At 43.5% G+C, this 18,953-nt stretch overlaps 1 protein-coding gene across 9 annotated transcripts in view; it reads left to right on the top strand.

The window, feature by feature from the left end:
- Positions 1 to 16,327: 16,327 nt before the first annotated feature.
- The window catches only part of RCBTB1 (RCC1 and BTB domain containing protein 1), a 117,673-nt gene continuing 115,047 nt past the window's right edge, over positions 16,328 to 18,953 (top strand). For 7 of the 9 annotated variants that reach the window (XM_023748592.1, XM_023748613.1, XM_023748606.1 and 4 more), the window contains exon 1: positions 16,328 to 16,443. The gene's annotated coding sequence lies outside the window, so the exon portion shown is untranslated. The remainder of the gene's footprint in view (positions 16,444 to 18,953) is intronic. The other 2 variants (XM_023748577.1, XM_023748580.1) reach the window with 2 other exon arrangements.

The following is an 18,953-nucleotide window of genomic DNA, read 5'->3' as shown; positions in this document are numbered from 1 at the left end:
AATTCTGCCAAAAGACAATTTCTAGAATTGTTTTGAGTGTATTATTTTTCTTTCAGTGCCACAGTTCCACAAACTCTGAAGCCAGTGCCTAGCTCACTAAAAGAAAAAAAAAGGGGGGGGGTACATAATATTTAATATGCTGAGTATTTCATAGAAAAACTGGATGCTGCTGTAAAGTGCTCTTTAAGTCTTTTTAAATCCCCTTCTAATGAATGAAACTAGGGGAATTGCAGGTGACAGAGGTTGGATTTGTTGTATGATAAATCTATGTAGTTTTAGTCGTTCTATATTGAAAAGCAGTGGTTGGGGCATTTTAAAATATTGCTGACTACACTTGTTTTCCTTCACGATAATAAATTTGTCATTACTCAGTAACATGGACTTGCCCCTACAGGTAGTTGTTAATATTTTTGAAATATTATGGTCTTGCCAAAGTTCTAATGTTTCAAACCTGAATATTAAGCAGGACAGTCTAAACTCTCTGGTGTAAATACCTTGAAGGAGTAATTTCTAAATATAAAAAGAGGTAACTGGACTGTATATGTTGCACTACGGATCACTTTCCTCATATTGGTATTTAATAAAGATTTTAATTTATATGAAACTTTTAAAGCAGAACCAAAGCTCCTCTTGTGGAAACATCAAGTCCTTAAGATACATATTCTGGCATGAATAGTACCAAAGTTTTACCACATGGCAAAGAACACACTCTATTAAAAATGTTAAATTATCTGAAAATAAAATGTGCAAGTCTTCAAGATGGCATAAAAAAACCAAAGGTTAATGCTTCGTGGGGCACATTTCTCAGAGGACTTGCGGAGTGTGTAAATAATTGACTTTCTGTTTGTGTTACATAACTGCTGACTGCATTGCAAATCTGCACAATTCAGTTTTAGCTGTGGATTACTTCAGTTGACCTTTGTAAAGGTTTTATCTGTAGAGTGGTTATTTGACTTGCTTTAACCTATTAGAGTTTTGGGTTTTATTTTTTCACTATATTAAAGTAAAATTCTAATAAAAGAAAAGAGGTGTGCTAATGCTGAGTGGATTGGTTTGGGATTGGCTTCTTTCAGTCAGGCTTTCTGAACATTGAGATGTTACATGATAAATCCAGAATGTGGAGTCCTTCAATTCTAACATTTTTATGAAAAGCCTATTACTTGAACCAAAGCCAAAGTACCCTTATTGCGTCTTTTCTAAAAGTTCACGAAAGATATTACCAGTTCAGACTTTTCATAATGAAGGAGGAGCATTTGCCTACCTTATAATAAAAGAGTCAGTTCTTATTTTTAAAGATGGACTTTAAAAATTGGATAGTATAAATAACAATAAGGAGTGAACCACTTTTTATGGGCACCCTGTAGTTTATAGTTCTTAATCTAAACTTACAATTTTATACGACTTTGGAAGAAACTACAAGCCATCCTTAGGCATGCACTAGACCAGGGGTCCTCATACTTTTTAAACAGGGGGCCAGTTCACTGTCCCTCAGACCGTTGGAGGGCCGGACTATAGTTAAAAAAAAACTATGAACAAATTCCTATGCACACTGCACATATCTTATTTTGAAGAAAAAAAACAAAACGGGAACAAATACAATATTTGTATTTGCATGTGGCCCGCGGGCCGTAGTTTGAGGACCCCTGCGCTAGACAATGAGTTGGGTTGGTTCTCCCACAGCCTTTAAGGTGTATTTCAAGAGTCCCAGACATAATCATCTTCCTCCTGAGTTATTTTGAAATGGTTCTTTTTTTATTTTTGTACATTTTGGCTGTAGTATTGGTAGAATATAATTATTGGTAGAACTATAACATGGATCATCTCTACTTCTATATTTATTTATTTATTACTAGACCTCAACCACAGTCTTTTTTTTCCCCTTCCACCTCTCTTTGCCTGTAGGATGGATTGCATGTGGTCATGCACTTTGTATTACTATATTAGAAATTTACAAGTCTGTTTTATACGTTTTATACTGTTGGATACCTATAATCAAAACTTTTACTAGGCTATTGAATAAGTTTAGTCTTATTAGAAAAAATTTTTATTTATTTTTATTTACTTTTTATTTATTTGAAATATATTTTTATTTATTTCAGAGAGGAAGGGAGAGAGAAAGAAACATCATCTAATAATAATAACAATAATAATCTACACTAATAAAAGACAAAGATGCAAATTGACCATACCTTTGCGACACCTTAAGCCACGCCCACCAGCCAATCAGAGCGACTATATGCAAATTAACCCAACCAACATGGCGGCCGGCAGCCACGGAGCTGGAGCAAGCAGGAGGCTTGGTTGCCCCAATGATGGAGGAAGCCAAGCTTCCCGCCTGCGGCACCAGCTCTGAGTTCCACTCAAAGCAACAAAGTTTCAATTATAGAAGGTAAATAAGCCCCAGATACCTGCTTTCAGCTGGCATGGCCATGGAGCTGGAGCGAGCAGGAGGCTTAGGGTGCCCCTGGTGATTGAGGAAGCCAAGCTTCCCTCCCGCCTGCCCTGGCCGGCTCTGAGCTCCTCTCAAGGCTACAAAGTTTCAATTATAGAAGGTAAATAAATCCCAGAATTAAAAAAAAAGAAAAAGAAAAAAAGGAGAGGCTGGGAGCTTCCATCGCTGGGGGGGCTTGGCCAGCCTGAAAACGGCCCTCAGCCCCTCACCCAGACTGGCCAGGCACCCCAGTGGGGATCCCCCACCCTAAAGGGGGTGTGACCAGCTGCAAACAGCCATCAGCCCCTCACCCAGGCTGGCCAAACCTCCATGGGGTGAGGGTCCCCATTGGGGGGGGGGGTGTGACCAGCCTGCAAACAGCCATCAGCCCCTCATCCAGGCTGGCCAGGCACCCCAGTGGGGACCCCCACCCTGAAGGGGGTGTGACCAGCTGCAAACAGCCATCAGCCCCTCACCCAGGCTGGTCAGGCACGCCAGCGAGACCCTCACCCTGATCCGGGACACCCTTTAGGGCAAACAAGCCGGCCCCTACCCATGCACCAGGCCTCTATCCTATATAATAAAAGGGTAATATGCAAACTGACCCTAACAGCAGAACAACTGGGAACGACTGGTCACTATGACACACACTGACCACCAGGGGGCAGACGCTCAATGCAGGAGATGCCCCCTGGTGGTCAGTGCGCTCCCACAGGGGGAGCTCTGCTCAGCCACAAGCCAGGCTGCCGGCTGCCAGTAGAGCGGTAGTGGTGGGAGCCTCTCCCGCCTCCTCAGCAGCACTAAGGATGTCCAACTGCAACTTAAGCCTGCTCCCCGCTGGCAAGTGGACATCCCCTGAGGGCTGCCGGGCTGCCAGAGGGATGTCTGATTGCCAGCTTGGGCCCAATCTCCCAGGGAGCGGGCCTAAGCCAGCAGGTGATCATCCCCCGAGGGGTCCCAGACTTCGAGAGGGCACAGGCCGGGCTGAGGGACCCCCCCCCCCCCAGTGCACAAATTTTTGTGCACTGGGCTTCTAGTCAATATTAAGAGAGAATAATTGATCAGCTGCCTCCTGCACGCCCCCTACTGGGGATCGAGCCCGCAACTCAGGCATGTGCCCTGGGTCAGAATCAAACCTGGTACCTTTGAATCCGCAGGCTAACACTCTATCCACTGAGCCAAATCAGCTAGGGTAGAAAAAAATTTTTTAAATGTCTTTATTTTATCTTTACCTTTGAATGCTAGTTTGACTGGATAGAGAATTCTAGATTAATAGGTACTCCTCCTATCATTTTGAAGATATTATTCCATTGTCCTCTAACATCTACAGCTTGTGATAAGAAGTCAGCTTTGTCTATATATTATTTCTTTGTAGGTAATGTGATTTTCAGGCCATCCCTAACATTTGTAGAACCTGGGGCAAAATTACAAATGGAAGTCCATATACCATATGTCTAAAACGGTATAAGTTAAAAATCAAGCCAACAACTAGTTAAATAATAGGTTCTATCCTTCTATATTTATAAATATAGTTTAAATGTAGCGTTTCAAAGACCTAGATGGCCAAGCCTTGAATTTAGGATTCTTGGAATCCCTGGGGTTCCATATCGGAACTTGGCAGGGTAGAGAGAACTTACCATCTGGGCTCCTGCCCTATAGCACATCTTCCTTTCTTTTTCCAATCTGGCTTCATCAAACACTGGAAGGGGCTTCACACATGTACTGTGGACACTACACTTCCAAGCCCCACAAACAGCCACTCCCTGGCCACTCCCTGGCTCTAAGGCAGCGGTTCTCAACCTGTGGGTCGCGACCCCTTTGGGGGTCGAACGACCCTTTCTCAGGGGTCGCCTAAGACCATCGGAAAACACATATATAATTACATATTGTTTTTGTGATTAATCACTATGCTTTAATTATTTTCAATTTGCAACAATGAAAATACATCCTGCATATCAGATATTTACATTACGATTCATAACAGTAGCAAAATTACAGTTATGAAGTAGCAACGAAAATAATTTTATGGTTGGGGATCACCACAACATGAGGAACTGTATTAAAGGGTCGTGGCATTAGGAAGGTTGAGAACCACTGCTCTAAGGTATGCAGTCTGTTCTTGGGGAGATAGGCATAGGGAAGAGGCCAATGCAAGTCCTGGAAGTGAGCTGGGAAGCCCAGGGTTCTGGGCACACGGGATGTGGTTTGGAGGGAGTGGGTTAATTTTGGGTGGCTTCTTGATGTTGCAATAACCTCAGATAGGTTCACACTGCATCAGAGAGAAGTTTTTTAAAATGCAAATCACAGCCCTATCCATTTTGGCTCAGTGGCTAGAACTTCAGCCTGTGGACTGAAGGGTCCCAGGTTCAATTCTGGTCAAGGGTATGTACCTCGATTGCACCCCAGACCTGGCTGGGGCACATGCAGGAGGCAACCAATCAATATGTCTCTCTCACATTGATGTTTCTCTCTCTTTGTCTCTCCCCCTCCCTTCCACTCTCTCTAAAAAGTCAATGGAAAAATATCCTTGGGTGAGGATTAACAAACTAACAAAAAAGTGCAAATCACAGCATTTTATTCTTGTGCTTTAAAAGCCATAAAGATCTCCCATTGCATCTATATGAATAAAAGGCTAATATGCAAAGTGTCCCCTCAGGAGTTCAACCAGTAGACCAGGAGTTTGATCACTCGCTATGACATGCACTGACCACCAGAGGGCAGTGCGGAACGAGGGAAGGCCCCGACCAGCAGCTGGAAAGCCCTGATCATCCCTGATTGCCAGCCAGGCCTAGGGACCCTACCCGTGCACAAATTTCATGCACCAGGCCTCTAGTTTGAAATAAAACTGTTAACATGGCTACAAAGGTCTTGGTGGTACTTCAACATCGGAAGCTCTGTGGGAAGAGTTTGTATCCAAGATTTTTCTCTTTCTGAAACATACTCTCCTTCCTACTCTTCACATGACTGACTTCTATTATAAAATTCTCGGCTTAAAGGTCACCTCCTCTATAAATATACCTTTCCGGTTATTTGCTATCACTGCATTTTGTTCATTTCCTTCAGGGTACAAATACAAATTTATTTTACTTGTTTGATATTTCTCCCTCCAAATTGTCATCTACACTAGAAAGAATGTCACAGATAAGAGTTCCTGAGAAGTAGAGTCCGAAGTGGAGATTAGCTTAGGAACTTTATTAGGAAGTACTCCAATCAATACCTGCTGAGCAAATGAAAGGAGGACTGGGCATCAATTAGTCAATGAACACTGGCTGCCCAGAAGGGGCCTGACTTTGAACAAAGCAGTTTTATTTAGTCGAAGCAATTCCTAAGAGGGCTGACAACTATGGTCTAGGCAGGGCGGGATAGCATCCAGGATGGTCCATGCCTTGTGCCCTCAGACCCAGTTCTTCATGAGTCCTGGGAGTAGCTCCTTCAGGACACTACTTTTCTTGGGGAAACTTGTTAGTAAAGTGAACTACAGCCCCTGATGCTGCTGCTGCTGTTCTTGAGACTGTAACTTACAGTCATCCTTTCCCTGCTCTGTTGTCCATTCTAGATTCTCCTCACTGTCAATTAGTGCCTTTAAAGGTTTAGAAAGGTTTAGCTGACTTATCTAGTGGACTAAATCAGACTCTCAAATCTCTCAGGCTGCTGCCATCAGAAGTGTACAAGACAGTACTAAAAGATGTCCAAGTTGGATATCTAGGTGCAAAATATGTCTCCGTGCCTGCATTGTGTAACGATAGCTCTACTGCCTCTTGATGATAAGAGTCAATTAGCCCCATCAAGATCTTTTTCTTGCCTGTTGATCCTTGCTTGCATGAGGGGCCAAAAAGCATTGCATGGTGGGGTAGCTTAAAGTTCAATGAAGACTCTTGCTGTGTTCCTGAGTAGAAATGTTACCCCTTTGGGAATCAAGACCTTTAAACCTGGGTTACAGTTGTGAGAATGAAAAGCCTAAATTTCTCAGGCAGGCTTCGCTTACCCTATATGGAAAAGAACCTGACACTCTCATACTTCCTTATACGCAGGAACAAATCTCTCATCTATTAACCACAGATCTAGAAACACAGTTACTTCTCCTAAACTACCCAGGGCAGGTAGATAATCACCTACCCAATCATAGGCTCCTCCAAACCCTCCAAAAGGTACCGTTAGAGACACTAGGTCTAGTACGCCCCTCTAGTAAACCTATCCCTGGGGCACCCTGCGCCTTCACTGACGCGGGGAAGCATTACTGTGCAGCAATAATAAAGTCCCCTAAAACTTCCACCAACCCCACTTATCTTAGATATACTTATCAAGGCTCAGCACAAGTAGGAGAACTCAGAGCTATAATATACGCCCTTCTCTACTGTCAAAATAGTCCAGTCAATTTATTCTCAGATAGTGCTTACGTGGTGCATACGGCAAAAAATATAGGGTATTCCACCTTAAGAGTTAAAGATACCCCGCTAGATCAGAGCCTCCAACTCCTAAAGGACATCCTAGAGAACCGTAAACAGCCCTGGTATATCCAACACTTACGGTCTCATACTAGCCTACCAGGCCCACTTTCCCTAGGCAACGCAGAAGCGGACAAGCTAGTTCTTACCCTACAACCCATAGAAGAGGCCAGACTCCTACACACCAAATTTCATATGTCAGCCTCCTCTCTCCATAAGCTCTTCCCCCTTCTGCCCCTAGCTCAGTGCAATCACCTCATACGTGCTTGCTGATCCTGCGGCCCTCCACTACCCCTCGGGCCTTTACAACCCAGAGGGGCCAATCCCTGAGGACTACAGCCCAATGCCATATGGCAAGCGGATGTCACGCATGTCCCAGCATTTGGCAAATTGAAATATGTCCACACAGTCATAGATACTTGCTCAGGAGCCACGTTCGCCCAGGCCCAAACTGGGGAAAAAGCCAAACATAGCATTGCCACCTTCAAGGCTGCCTTTCTCATCCTTGGATTCCCGTGGGAGGTAAAAACTGACAATGGACCATGCTACACCAGCACTCTATTTCAAGACTTCTTAAAATCACACGACATCAAGCATACCATGGTCATCCCCTATAACCCCCAGGGACAGGCAATTATTGAAAGACTACACAGGGAACTCAAGGCCCAACTGATTAAAGAAAAAGGGGGAGTGATAGGGAGAAATCCTCATACACTGCTAACCCAAGCCTTAACTACCCTCAATTATTTTCATTTTGATGAGCATGGATTAAGCCCTATGTATAAACATTGGGGAGGACTCCGGGACATACCAACACCTCTTCCTTTGGTCCGGTGGAGAGACCCACTCACCGGAGCCTGGAAAGGCCCCGACCCGCTCTCAACCCAGGGGAGAGGGTTTGCTTGTATTTTTCCAGAAGGCGACAAAAGTCCCGCGTGGATCCCTGCTCGTGACGTCAAACCCTACACCACCAGCGATGAGCCGTAGATCGCCACCATCGCCCCCCGTGGAGGAAATGGAGGACCTGACCATAGAAGAGAACCAGCCCTGATGGCGGAGACGACCTAGACACCGACGAGCCCACCCCATCACCTGGGGTGACATCAAGGCTCTACAAGACCAAGCCGCGTGCATGGCGCCAGAGGGGAACCCATCGGCAGGAACGTTATTCTTATTAATGTGTGCTATCATCACAGCTAATAGCACAGGGGGCGCACAGATAAGAACTGTGGACTGTGATACCTCACCCAGTTGGTGTAGACAGTACCCAGTTTCCAGTGGCACGTGCCTCTGCTACTCCTTTTACCCGTCTACAAGGCCACCCTTCTATCTCCTTCTGAGTAGTGACAACTCCTTTGCTTTGGTGCTAATTAGAAAGGAAGGGGGAGATGTACGTAGAGCTCGGGAAGTATGTCTCAGCGCTGCGGCTGATGCAATGGTGTGAGCACACTCCACCATGACATGCTTCCTCGGCACACCAGGAAGTAGCAACGCCCGCCTGAACGAACTCCTAGAGGCACGTGCACAGTACCCCAGCCTTTCAGCCATTGGTCGCCTGTAGCAACATGTCTCCCTCTGATTGGTCCCCTCATGCTATATATACCCCTGTAGTTCCACAGTAAAACGGATCTGCGTCACTAAACCTGGTCTCCGGAGTCGTGCGTGCAGATGCCCTAGGGCATTGGGGCTCTGTTTTCCTCACCCCCGAGGGACCCCCTGCTTCAGAATGCAATAATTTGTGGGGTATCATGCTGGCATATCAAATATAAGCCCTTGGATAGTCATGGTAGTTGAAACTCTGCAGGCAGGAAAGACAAACCCACAGAATATGTATCTATTCATGTTAAAATTAATGACCAACCCATCCAGGGAAGAAGGAGTCCAATATGGTCACCTTTCCACCAAGTGGCTGGTGTCTTTGATGGAGAGTGTGGTGATGGGTCTCAGCAATGGTTTTTGTTGTTAGCAGGTTGGTAATTTGGCCATAGCACTATTTAGATTAATCTTGGTGAGTGGGAGCTTATGATGTTGGGCCCATGTATAGCCTTCCTCCTTGTTATGATGTCTTTTCTGTTTGTGAATCCATTGTGCCAATACTGGGGTGGCAGATGAAAAAGCTGAATGACACCAACTGGCTGAGTAATTCTACTTGGGTGTTTAATGCCTCTTCAAAGGTAGATGCTCTCAGGACCTGTGGAGGAAAGAGATGGGAGCAAGATTGGGCATAAAGACAAAGCTGGCTGCAGAACAGTCACAACCAGGCTTCAGCCCACCTTGGGGAGAGTTCTGAAGCTGGGCTGACTCCTTAGAGTTATCCCTTGTTGAGGCGAGAGAGTCAGGTCTTGACAATGCCACATCAAGCAGTCTTTTGCTGCAGGCAGGCCTTAGGAGAGGCATGACTTTGGGCAAAGTAACTTTCTTTAGCGAAGACAAATACTGATGAAGGCTGTCCCAGAAGCTGATTTCTTCAGTCTTAAAGGAGAGAGAGTGTGGTCCAGTATAGCACCCATGGAAGCAACCGTTACTATTTTATTCACCAATATAAATGTCCAAGCTTAATAATAGTGCTTAGCACATGGTAGGCCTTCAAAAAAACCTTTTTGAAATAGACAAATTACTAAAATGCCCTGCTTTATTAGTTTGGAGTATAAATGTCACATGTTAATTCACCCTCCAATATTTTACCATAAAAAAGAAGAGTGTGTCCAGCTGGTGTGGGTCAGTGGTTGATCATTGACCCAGGAACCAAGAGGTCACCTGTTCAGTTTGATTCCCAGTCAGGGTATATGCCTGGGTTCTGGGCTCCAACCCCAGTTGGGGGCATGCAGGAGGCAGCCAATGGATGATGTTTCTCTCTCTCCCTCTCCCTTCTTCTCTAAAAATCAATAAAGGAAAAAAATTAAAAATAAAAAAGAAGAGTGTAAAAAACACTTCCTAGATTCAACATTTTGCCATATTTGTTTTCTCTCTTTATGGATATGTGTATATATAGTATTACTTTTTTTTTCTGAGCCATCTGCAGACCTCATGACACCCTGTCTTTAAATATTCTGGTATGCATTTCCTAAAAGTAAGGATGTTCTCAATATTACTATTATCATATCTTTTTTAAAAAAATTATTCTAGAGAGAGAGGATGAGGGGAGGGAGGGAGAGAGAGAGAGAGAGAGAGAGAGAGAGAGAGAGAAAGCATTGATGTGAGAAACATCACTATATGTACTCCAACCAGGGACTGAAACCCAACCTAGGTATGTGACCTGACCAGGAACAAAACCCGTGACCTCCCGGTGCACAGAACAATGCTCCAACCAACTGAGCAATATCGTCCAGGGCGACATCTTAAAAAACACCCAAAACCCAGTAATTCCCTAATATCTAATATTCAGTCTCTATTCAATTTTTATGATTCTCCACAAAAATCTTTAATAGCTTTGAAAACTTTTTAGAACCATGATTCCATCCAAGGTTCATGTATTACATTTGAATATTATGTTTCTTTAGTCTCTTTTAAGCTAGATCATTTACTCCCACCCCCAATCCTTTCCCCCATAGACAACTTTTTAAAGAGACAAAGGCTAGGAGGGTTCTTGTCTTCCATTCTGGATTTATCTTATTGTTTCCTCACAGTGTCATTTCATTTATCCCAGGTAACATCACTTATACTATTTCAAACCAATGAGGAAATCCCCATCTGAAAATATTCTTACTACCCTCGTCACTACCCTGACACCCTTAGGTCATTCCATGGAATCTTCACTTAATATAAATTTATGTTGCTATGAAGAAAGCTTCTACTAACAACCAGAAGAACATCCTGATTCATAGCCAATTGCAGTCAGAGTCCTTGCTGCCTGGAGGATCAGAGACCTCATAACTCCTACCAGAAGCTGGTGGCTTATTGAACAATGTTGCTTTGGTGGTGTTACTATATCTAAATGAAGATGAAACTAGGACCACTGCTGATGAATAAAATAAATAGGCCACTGTCAGTTCACATGGAAGTGTAGGAATTCTATATTTAAGAAGCTCTTTCACCCGTCAGAGGACAAGGAAGCAATTCTAAACTGAGTGTATTGTGTCACTTTTATGCATATAGGTGACCTTATATGAGAGTGATATAGACACTCATGGGAGGTGCCGTGCTGAGAAGGGTCTCATGCCTGGTCTAGGTAGCAGGGTAGGTTTGATTCTTTATGCCATCTGTTCAGCACAGCATCTGCAGGTGAAGATATGACTCAGCAGAGAAGTCTACTTTAGCCAGGGCTAAGATTCTTGTTTATTTAACGTGTTTGCATGTTAAAAAAAATTAATAAAAACATATCCTCAGGTAAAGATTAAAATAATTTTTAGCATAATTTTATTTTATTTTTAAAAAAATATATATTTTATTGATTTTTTACAGAGAGGAAGGGAGAGGGATAGAGACTTAGAAACATTGATGAGAGAGAAACATCGATCAGCTACCTCCTGCACACTCCTTACTGGGGATGTGCCCGCAACCAAGGTACATGCCCTTGATCGGAATCGAACCTGGGACCCTTGAGTCTGTAGGCCGACGCTCTATCCACTGAGCCAAACTGGCTAGGGCTTTAGCATAATTTTAAATAAAAATTCTGGAATCAGAAAAAAAAATAAAGTGTTTGCATGGTGAGAAAAGGAAAATTCATCTTGTTCTTGGGGTGAAGGAAAAAGGAATTAAAATTTCTTTTTCAATTTTCCATTACCACTTCTTTCATTATTTTTCCACATTTTATACTATGTTTATTTATCCCACTAAAGAGCAGAAATTATCCCCAAAGTAGATTTTTAAATTTTTATTGTTGAAAGTATTACAGATGTCTGGTTTTCTTCCCCCATTGACCCCTTCCCCCCATACCCTCCCTCTCCCCAGGCCTTCACCACACTATTGTCTGTGTGCATGGGTTATCTTCACACCCTCCCTTCCCTTATCCCCAAAGGAGTTTGATCCATAATCATTAAAGTTGTAAAACTTATTGTGACTGATCATGTTTACCTTGTTTAGCTAAGTAAAAATCAAGGAATCTCCCTCTAGATAGATTCTATATTTTATTACATTTGCAAAATGCTAAAGCAGTTATGTCATCCTCAATTCTCAAAATAAATTTTATTATCTTTGAGACTATCAGATTTCCTGTTTGTTACAAAAACAGGTAAGCAATCTTAAATAGTGACCTAAATGTTCCCTATTTACTAGTAACCATTGTTGGTGGTTCTCCAGCTTATTTCTCTTAATTTTTTTTAATACTCACCCAAGGATTTTTAAAAATATATATATTTTATTGATTTTTTACAGAGAGGAAGGGAGAGGGATAGAGAGCTAGAAACATCAAACAGAGAAACATCGATCAGTTGCCTCCTGCACACCCCCTACTGGGGATGTGCCCGCAACCAAGGTACATGCCCTTGACTGTAATTGAACCTGGGACCTTTCAGTCCGAAGGCCGACGCTCTATCCACTGAGCCAAACCGGTTAGGGCCGAGGATATTTTTTTCCATTGATTTGTAGGGAGTGTGGAAGGGAGGGAGGAGAGGGGGAGGCAGAGAGAGAAACATCGACATGAGAGACATATCGATTGGATGCCTCCCACAGTGTCCCCACTGGGGTTGGGGAACCTGTAATGAGGTACGGACCCTTGTCCCAGAATCAAACCTCTGACCCTTCTTACGCTCTAACCACTGGGAAAAACGGGCCAAGGCTATTTCTCTTAATCTTGACCAACTCCAAGAGGAGGGAAGGAACAGAGAAGATGAAGATAATCTGGGTGCTCCCAGCTATTTCTCTCAGAAGAAATAATATTCAAGTCTTTGAAGAAGTAACTGAAATCTCTTTTACTTTTGCTTGCCCAATATCAACAACTTTGCAGTGGCCTATGCAAAACAACTGTCCATGTAAGGGACCTTTAGATTTTCTTAGCAAAGAATATTACGTAAGAGGTGCATTCAATCAGAGGTTCAGGGGTGGGGAAACTTTTTTTCTGCCAAGGGCCATTTGATTTATAACATCCTTCGCTAAATATAACTCACTTAATATAAATTCATGTTGCTATGAAAAAAGCTCCTAGATTTATTTAATTTCAAGTCCCACCTGCAGTTGCCTTGGCAGGGCCAGACCAAATGATTTTGTGGGCTGGGCTGGACGTCCCCCACCTCGGGTGAGATAGTCCAGCTGAAGGGAGTAGGGCTGGATTGGCTGACCCACAGTGGCCTAAATTGACACTCACAGAAGAGCATAGTGTAGAAAAAGGGAGCAAACACAAGACAATGTTCTAATTTTCCATTTACTGAGAGATTAATTTTTTAAATAAATATATATTTATTGATTTAAGAGAGGAAGGGAGAAGGAGGGAGAGATAGAAACATCAATGATGAGAATCATCCATAGGCAGCCTCCTGCAACCCTACCGGGGATTGAGCCTACAACCCAGGCATGTGCCCCAACCAGAAATCAAACCGTGACCTCTGGTTCATAGGTGAACGTTCAACCACTGAGCCACACCAGCTGGGTGAGAGATTAATTTTTGAAATGTAACTCTGAAGTCCCCAAGAGTGATTAGAATTGTTCTCCTATGTCCCATTCCAACTTAAACTTTACATTAATTGTATTTCATTAGGTTCTTGGCAGCTACTTTTTACTAGCATAGTCATCTATTAGCATGAACATAAAGAAGAGTAGTCCTCCCCCAACTCTGGAGGTAGAGTCCAGTTTTTTCCTTAAAGTAGTGCTTGTAACTTGAGTTCTTTTGCCCTGTAGAAAAAGTTCATTGTTGGAACAAATAATTTTATTTTATTTTATTTTTTTAAAAATATATTTTATTGATTTTTTACAGAGAGGGAGAGAGATAGTTAGAAACATCGATGAGAGAGAAACATCGATCAGCTGCCTCCTGCACACCCCCTACTGGGGATGTGCCCGCAACCAAGGTACATGCCCTTGACTGGAATCGAACCTGGGACCCTTCAGTCCGCAGGCTGATGCTCTATCCACCAAGCCAAACCAGCTAGGGCAATAATTTTATTTTTTATATAAGATTTATAGAGAGCTTTTGGAACTAAAGAAAAAAAAAGGTAAAAAAAACCCCACCTAGCATGAGTCCACTGGCCAATTTTAGGTGAAGAGCTTATAATTTGTCTGATGGAAAGTTACTCAGTCCAATAAATAATACTAATACTAATTGATATGTCATTCTTTCAAGTACATCAACATTAACTAAATAGGCTTTTGTTGTCCCAGAGGTAAACAAGGTCACTAAACCCAGCCATACAGTGTTACTTGTTTATCCTAAATAACAATGATTCATGCCTCCCTACCTTTGAACATACTGCTCTCTTTCCTGGAAGGCCTTCTCCTCCCTTCCTAATCTACCTATTACTTGTCCTCTATCAAATACTTGATTATTCAAACCCCAAACCCTCATTTTTTTCTCTTACATAAACATGTCTTACAGAAGTTCTATTGATCAGGTTATAGCCTAAAGAAATTGACTTCAGTTTCTTTGAGCAAACTAGACCTTTTCTTTTTTTTTTGGTATTTTCACTGAACTGCTATGATCTTGGTCAAGCCACTTCATTTAGTGGATATTGAAGGCACTGCACTAAGCCCAGACGAATTTATAATCCAAGGAAGAAGACAATGATAAGTAATTTACCCCTTACAGGAAATGCACAGTACATTTTCGGGCAATGTGAGATATATGCATCAGACTATGTACAGCATCCTAGAAATCAGGGAAGAAGTTACAGTTGACAGTGTCGAGTGAACCTCAATCGATGATGCTGTTGAATCAGGGAAGATGCAGGGGAGACAGAAGTGGTATTAGACCTGGATTTTTTTTTTAAATATGTTTTTATTGCTTTCAGAGAGGAAGGGAGAGACAGAAATGTCAAGGATGAGAGAGAATCATTGATTGGCTGCCTCCTGCACGCCGCCTACTGGGGATCTAGCCCACAATCTGGGCATGTGCCCTTGACTGGAACTGAACACAGTCAAGGCTGACGCTCTATCTATTGAGCCAAACCGGCCAGAGCTAGACCTGGATTCTTAACAATGACTAGGAGACTGATGTATACCTGGAGGTGATGTTAAAAATAACCAGAGTCTGACAGTAGTTAAAGCTGTAAAAATTGTATTTCATTAGGTTCTTGGCAGATACTTTTTACTAGCATAGTCATCTATTAGCATGAACATAAAGAGGAGTAGTCCTCCCACAACTCTGGAGGTAAAAACAGATTTTATTCAGAAACTTAGGGGAAAAGAACCCTCAGTATAGAACTGGTCTCAATTGTCCTATTGCAATAGTTTCTGATAAAAATTTTTTACAGTTTTAACAATTGTTTGGTTCTGGTTTTCTTCAAGGAGGGAGAGGGGAATGATTCCAGGTATTTCAGAGAGAGGCAAAAGAATGAACAGATGCAAAAAGGAGTAGAGCAACTTAGGGAAAAAGTAAGTAGTAATCCGAAGAAAGCTGAGTGGTCAAGGGAAAGAGGCATTCTCTGCAGCCAGAGCCTCTAGACTACTGTTGAGGAAGTGCCGAAGATGAGGGAAAGGAGGCTTCTTTCAGTAGATAGTGGAACGGTTTGGTGATAACTAGAAAATGAAGTGTTTTTCTGTTTATTCATGGGAGCACAAAGGGGAAAAGTAAGTTTGAACAAGATTACTTGGAAAGTTATGCCAAGAAGTTTGAACTTTATTCCGTGGAGCCCACTGGGACTTTGATGAAATAACTTTTTTTATGAAGGTGCTTTGGTCTCCGCAGAAAATAGGCTGGAATGGCATGAAGCATCCTTTCTCTTGGCCTTGGTTTACTCATTTATACTAAGAAAAGACACGGTCCATTTGCCGTCTTAGGTCCCTTCCAACTTGACAGCCAGGTTCCCTGACTTCTCCCATTACCTGGGCCCTGTGCTCCACTCCCTTCTCGTCTTGGTGCAGGTGTCACCTCCATCCTCCTTCCATTCTTAGGTGCTTTTCAGGCGAGTGTGCAGGCAGGTGTGCGGGGGCACGTCTCTGGAGTAAAATAAGCTCTCCTCCTCTGAGGCCCCTCATCCCAGGCAGCAGCACGTGGAGAGAAGTTGCCAGTCGCTTTTCTGCCCTGGTCTCTAGGGGTGGCTGGCCGACCCACCCCGGGCCACGCCACGCCATCTGGGAGGACAGCGGGAGTCCGCCCCTCGCGCGTCCCTGGTTCCCTGCCGGACCAAAGGCTGTGAGCTCCGCGGCCACCAAGCTCCACCGCGACCCTCCGGAGGCTGGGCTCCCAACCTACCGGCTTCCACGGACGCCGCGGGCCTGCGGGCCCACAGCCAAAGAGCCTGCGAGGGCATAGGGGCAGCTCCACCCGGGAGCTTGCCGGGGCGCCCGGCGTCGGTGTCACGTGAGGCAGCCTGGCCACGTGACCCGGAGCCCCCGCCCCGCCCCGCGCCCCGCTTCCGCGCCCCCCAGGCGGCCCTCGGCAGTGAGTCTCCTGCAGCCAAGCTTCCGAGGTTCCCGCGGCGCTCCCGGCGGCTGGGCCCGGCGGACAGCGAGCGGCAGCGGCTGGCCTCCAGGTAGCGGGTGAGTCGCGGGCCGAGCTCGCAGAGGCCGCCCTCGCCCCTCCCCTTCTCTGCCGCGTTCCCCGCCGCCGGCCGGGCCGCGTGCCCCGTTACTCCCGCTCTCTCCCTTCTCCCCTCCGGCAGCGGGTTCCGGCCCGCGGGTCCGCACTGTCAGCACCTCCGCTAGCATTTCTTCCAGGTGGAGGAAAGGGGTGCGGTTAGGGAAAGTTTTCCTTGCGCCCTCTCTTTTTTGAGCTGCAGGGACGCGGTTTTGCTCCTAGTTGGAGGCTGTCGCAGCTCTGACAGACACCCGCCTCGACCCTCCGCGTCCCCCTTCGGCCCTTGCTCTCTAGAATCTAGTCTCCATCTGAGCATCTCCGCCTCCGCAGGGGAGGGTAGTGGTGTCACGGAGCATATTCTTCACTTTTTCCCATCCCCCACAACACGGACTCCACGAAGGGCCGTTCACACAGTAGGGACCTTTATCCAGGCGTGCGGTTAGCTGAGTGAAATGACATTTCTCTGGTCCTGCCTCAAATGAACTACCTGTTCTATCGAAGGGAGGCACGCTCAGTTCTGCTTTCGGAAGTGGCCTTTTGTTGATATTTATTTGCACGTGAGACACTCCGAAGTCATCTGCTGCAGAACTTTCTGCAATTGGGGTTTACAATTTTGTAAGTCAATATTGTAATAATGCTTGAAAAACCTAGATTCGTTGTCTTATTTGTCTTTGGCCTATTCTTTTTGGGGAGAGAATTATAGCCTTTGGAGGCAAAAACTGAGTTTCTGAAACTGGTGTGCATTGTGGGATCATAGCATCAAAACATCCAGGTAAATAATGCTGAAAGGAATGGAAAAATGATTCAACCCTGACGGTAGTTTACAGTGTGCTTTAAACTTCAGTAAGTAGCCATTCGAAGTGAGCACTGGCTAAATTTCACCTCTTTGAACTTCTCTCGGGTTGAGTATGTAACTGTATATTTAGATTCTATTAATATAGCAGTTAATCTAGGGCCCAGATATCTTTTAATCCATTGTGTGAATACCAGTCTATTTATTAATACTTTTAGACAGTCTACCCTCTAGTCTCTTTCTCTTAAAGAGGAAGGATATTAGTCATTAAAAAGATTTCCGCCGTGATTGAGTGTGATCCAAGTGATCCATTTCTGAGAGCTTCAGAAAACAGCCACAAAAACCAAAGCTATCAAGTTTTAAGCTTAATTTAAAAAATTTTGTATTTTTAAATTAAAGAGTGCCTGCACGTTCCAGCACGAGCTTGGCTCCATCTTAATAATCAGCAGCTCAAGCTGGAAAGCCTGAGACAGTGTTCTCCTTTAACTGAAAGTCAGTGTGGTGATAAAACTGAAGGGAAGTCAAAGACCTTTATTATTATTATACTATTACTTCTGTGTGTACTACATTCAATGTCATCCATGGAAACAAGCTTTGGGCCCTCAAGGAGTCTAGAGTCTAGGCTGGACATTAGAACACACTTTTAAGGTACTCTATGGTTTAAAAAAAATCTAAAAGTGTTTCATATTGTGAATGTGTTGAGGAATTCACAGGAGACACGTGATGACTATTGTCTGCATTTAACCAGAATAGACTTCCTTGAGGAGGTCAGTTAATCAAATAATTATCTAAATCAATTATGTAGTTGATCTACTGTATGAACTTAATTTTTAAAAATTTCCAAGTACATTAAGTCCACAATATAGACTTATTTCTTTTTATTTTTGGAAAGAAAAAAATAAAATTTAGAAAATATGAAGCAGAAAGAAGAATGTACTTACCTGTGATTATACTATCTAAAAATAACAACAGTTAACATTTTGGAGTATAAGTCCTTTTTACTATGCATATTTAATGGGCTGCCATATTCAGATAGTGAGATTTCAGATTATAAGAGATACTGTGATATCCAAACCTAACTTATTCCTGAGTCTAGGAGAGCCAATAGCAGAAGTTTGAGTATTGAAGAACTTAGCCAGATCTCTTTGATTCTTGAGTTTTGATAGAGTTTGGATAGCAAGAGTTCAAATAGCTGGAGATACTTCTATATCTTTTTTAGTGTTATATATACTTTTAAAAATGAGATCATATTCATGTACACATAATAATTAAAAAGTGTTAAATCACTTCTGGAGATGAGGAATCCCTTCCAGGGAGACTATACTCAGGCCACTCTCGCAGGGTAGCATCTGTCTTTCCCACAATCCCCCAAAAGGTTTCTCAGATTAGCAGGGGGGAAATCTTTGCTGAGATATGCTTTTCAGTGCTTAAGGAAAAATTCTAGTTTTGGAAATAGACAAAGCCTATCCTCTCTCTAGTGCAGTGGTTCTCAACCTTGGCTGCACATTAGAATCACCTGGGAATCTTTTTAAAATCCTGATTTCTGGGCCTCATCCTCTAGAAATTCTGTTTCTTTGTTATGGATTGGGGCCACAACATTAGTAACAAAGAAACAGAATTTCCAGAGGATGAGGCCCGGAAATCAGGAGTTTAAAAAGATTCCCAGGTGATTCAATGGGG

The sequence above is a fragment of the Myotis lucifugus genome, unplaced genomic scaffold, assembly GCF_000147115.1.
Source record: "Myotis lucifugus unplaced genomic scaffold, Myoluc2.0 scaffold_7, whole genome shotgun sequence".
NCBI classification, from domain to species: Eukaryota; Metazoa; Chordata; class Mammalia; order Chiroptera; family Vespertilionidae; genus Myotis; species Myotis lucifugus.
Note: the sequence above shows the minus strand (reverse complement) of the source record. Positions and strands in the feature narration are given on the sequence as shown.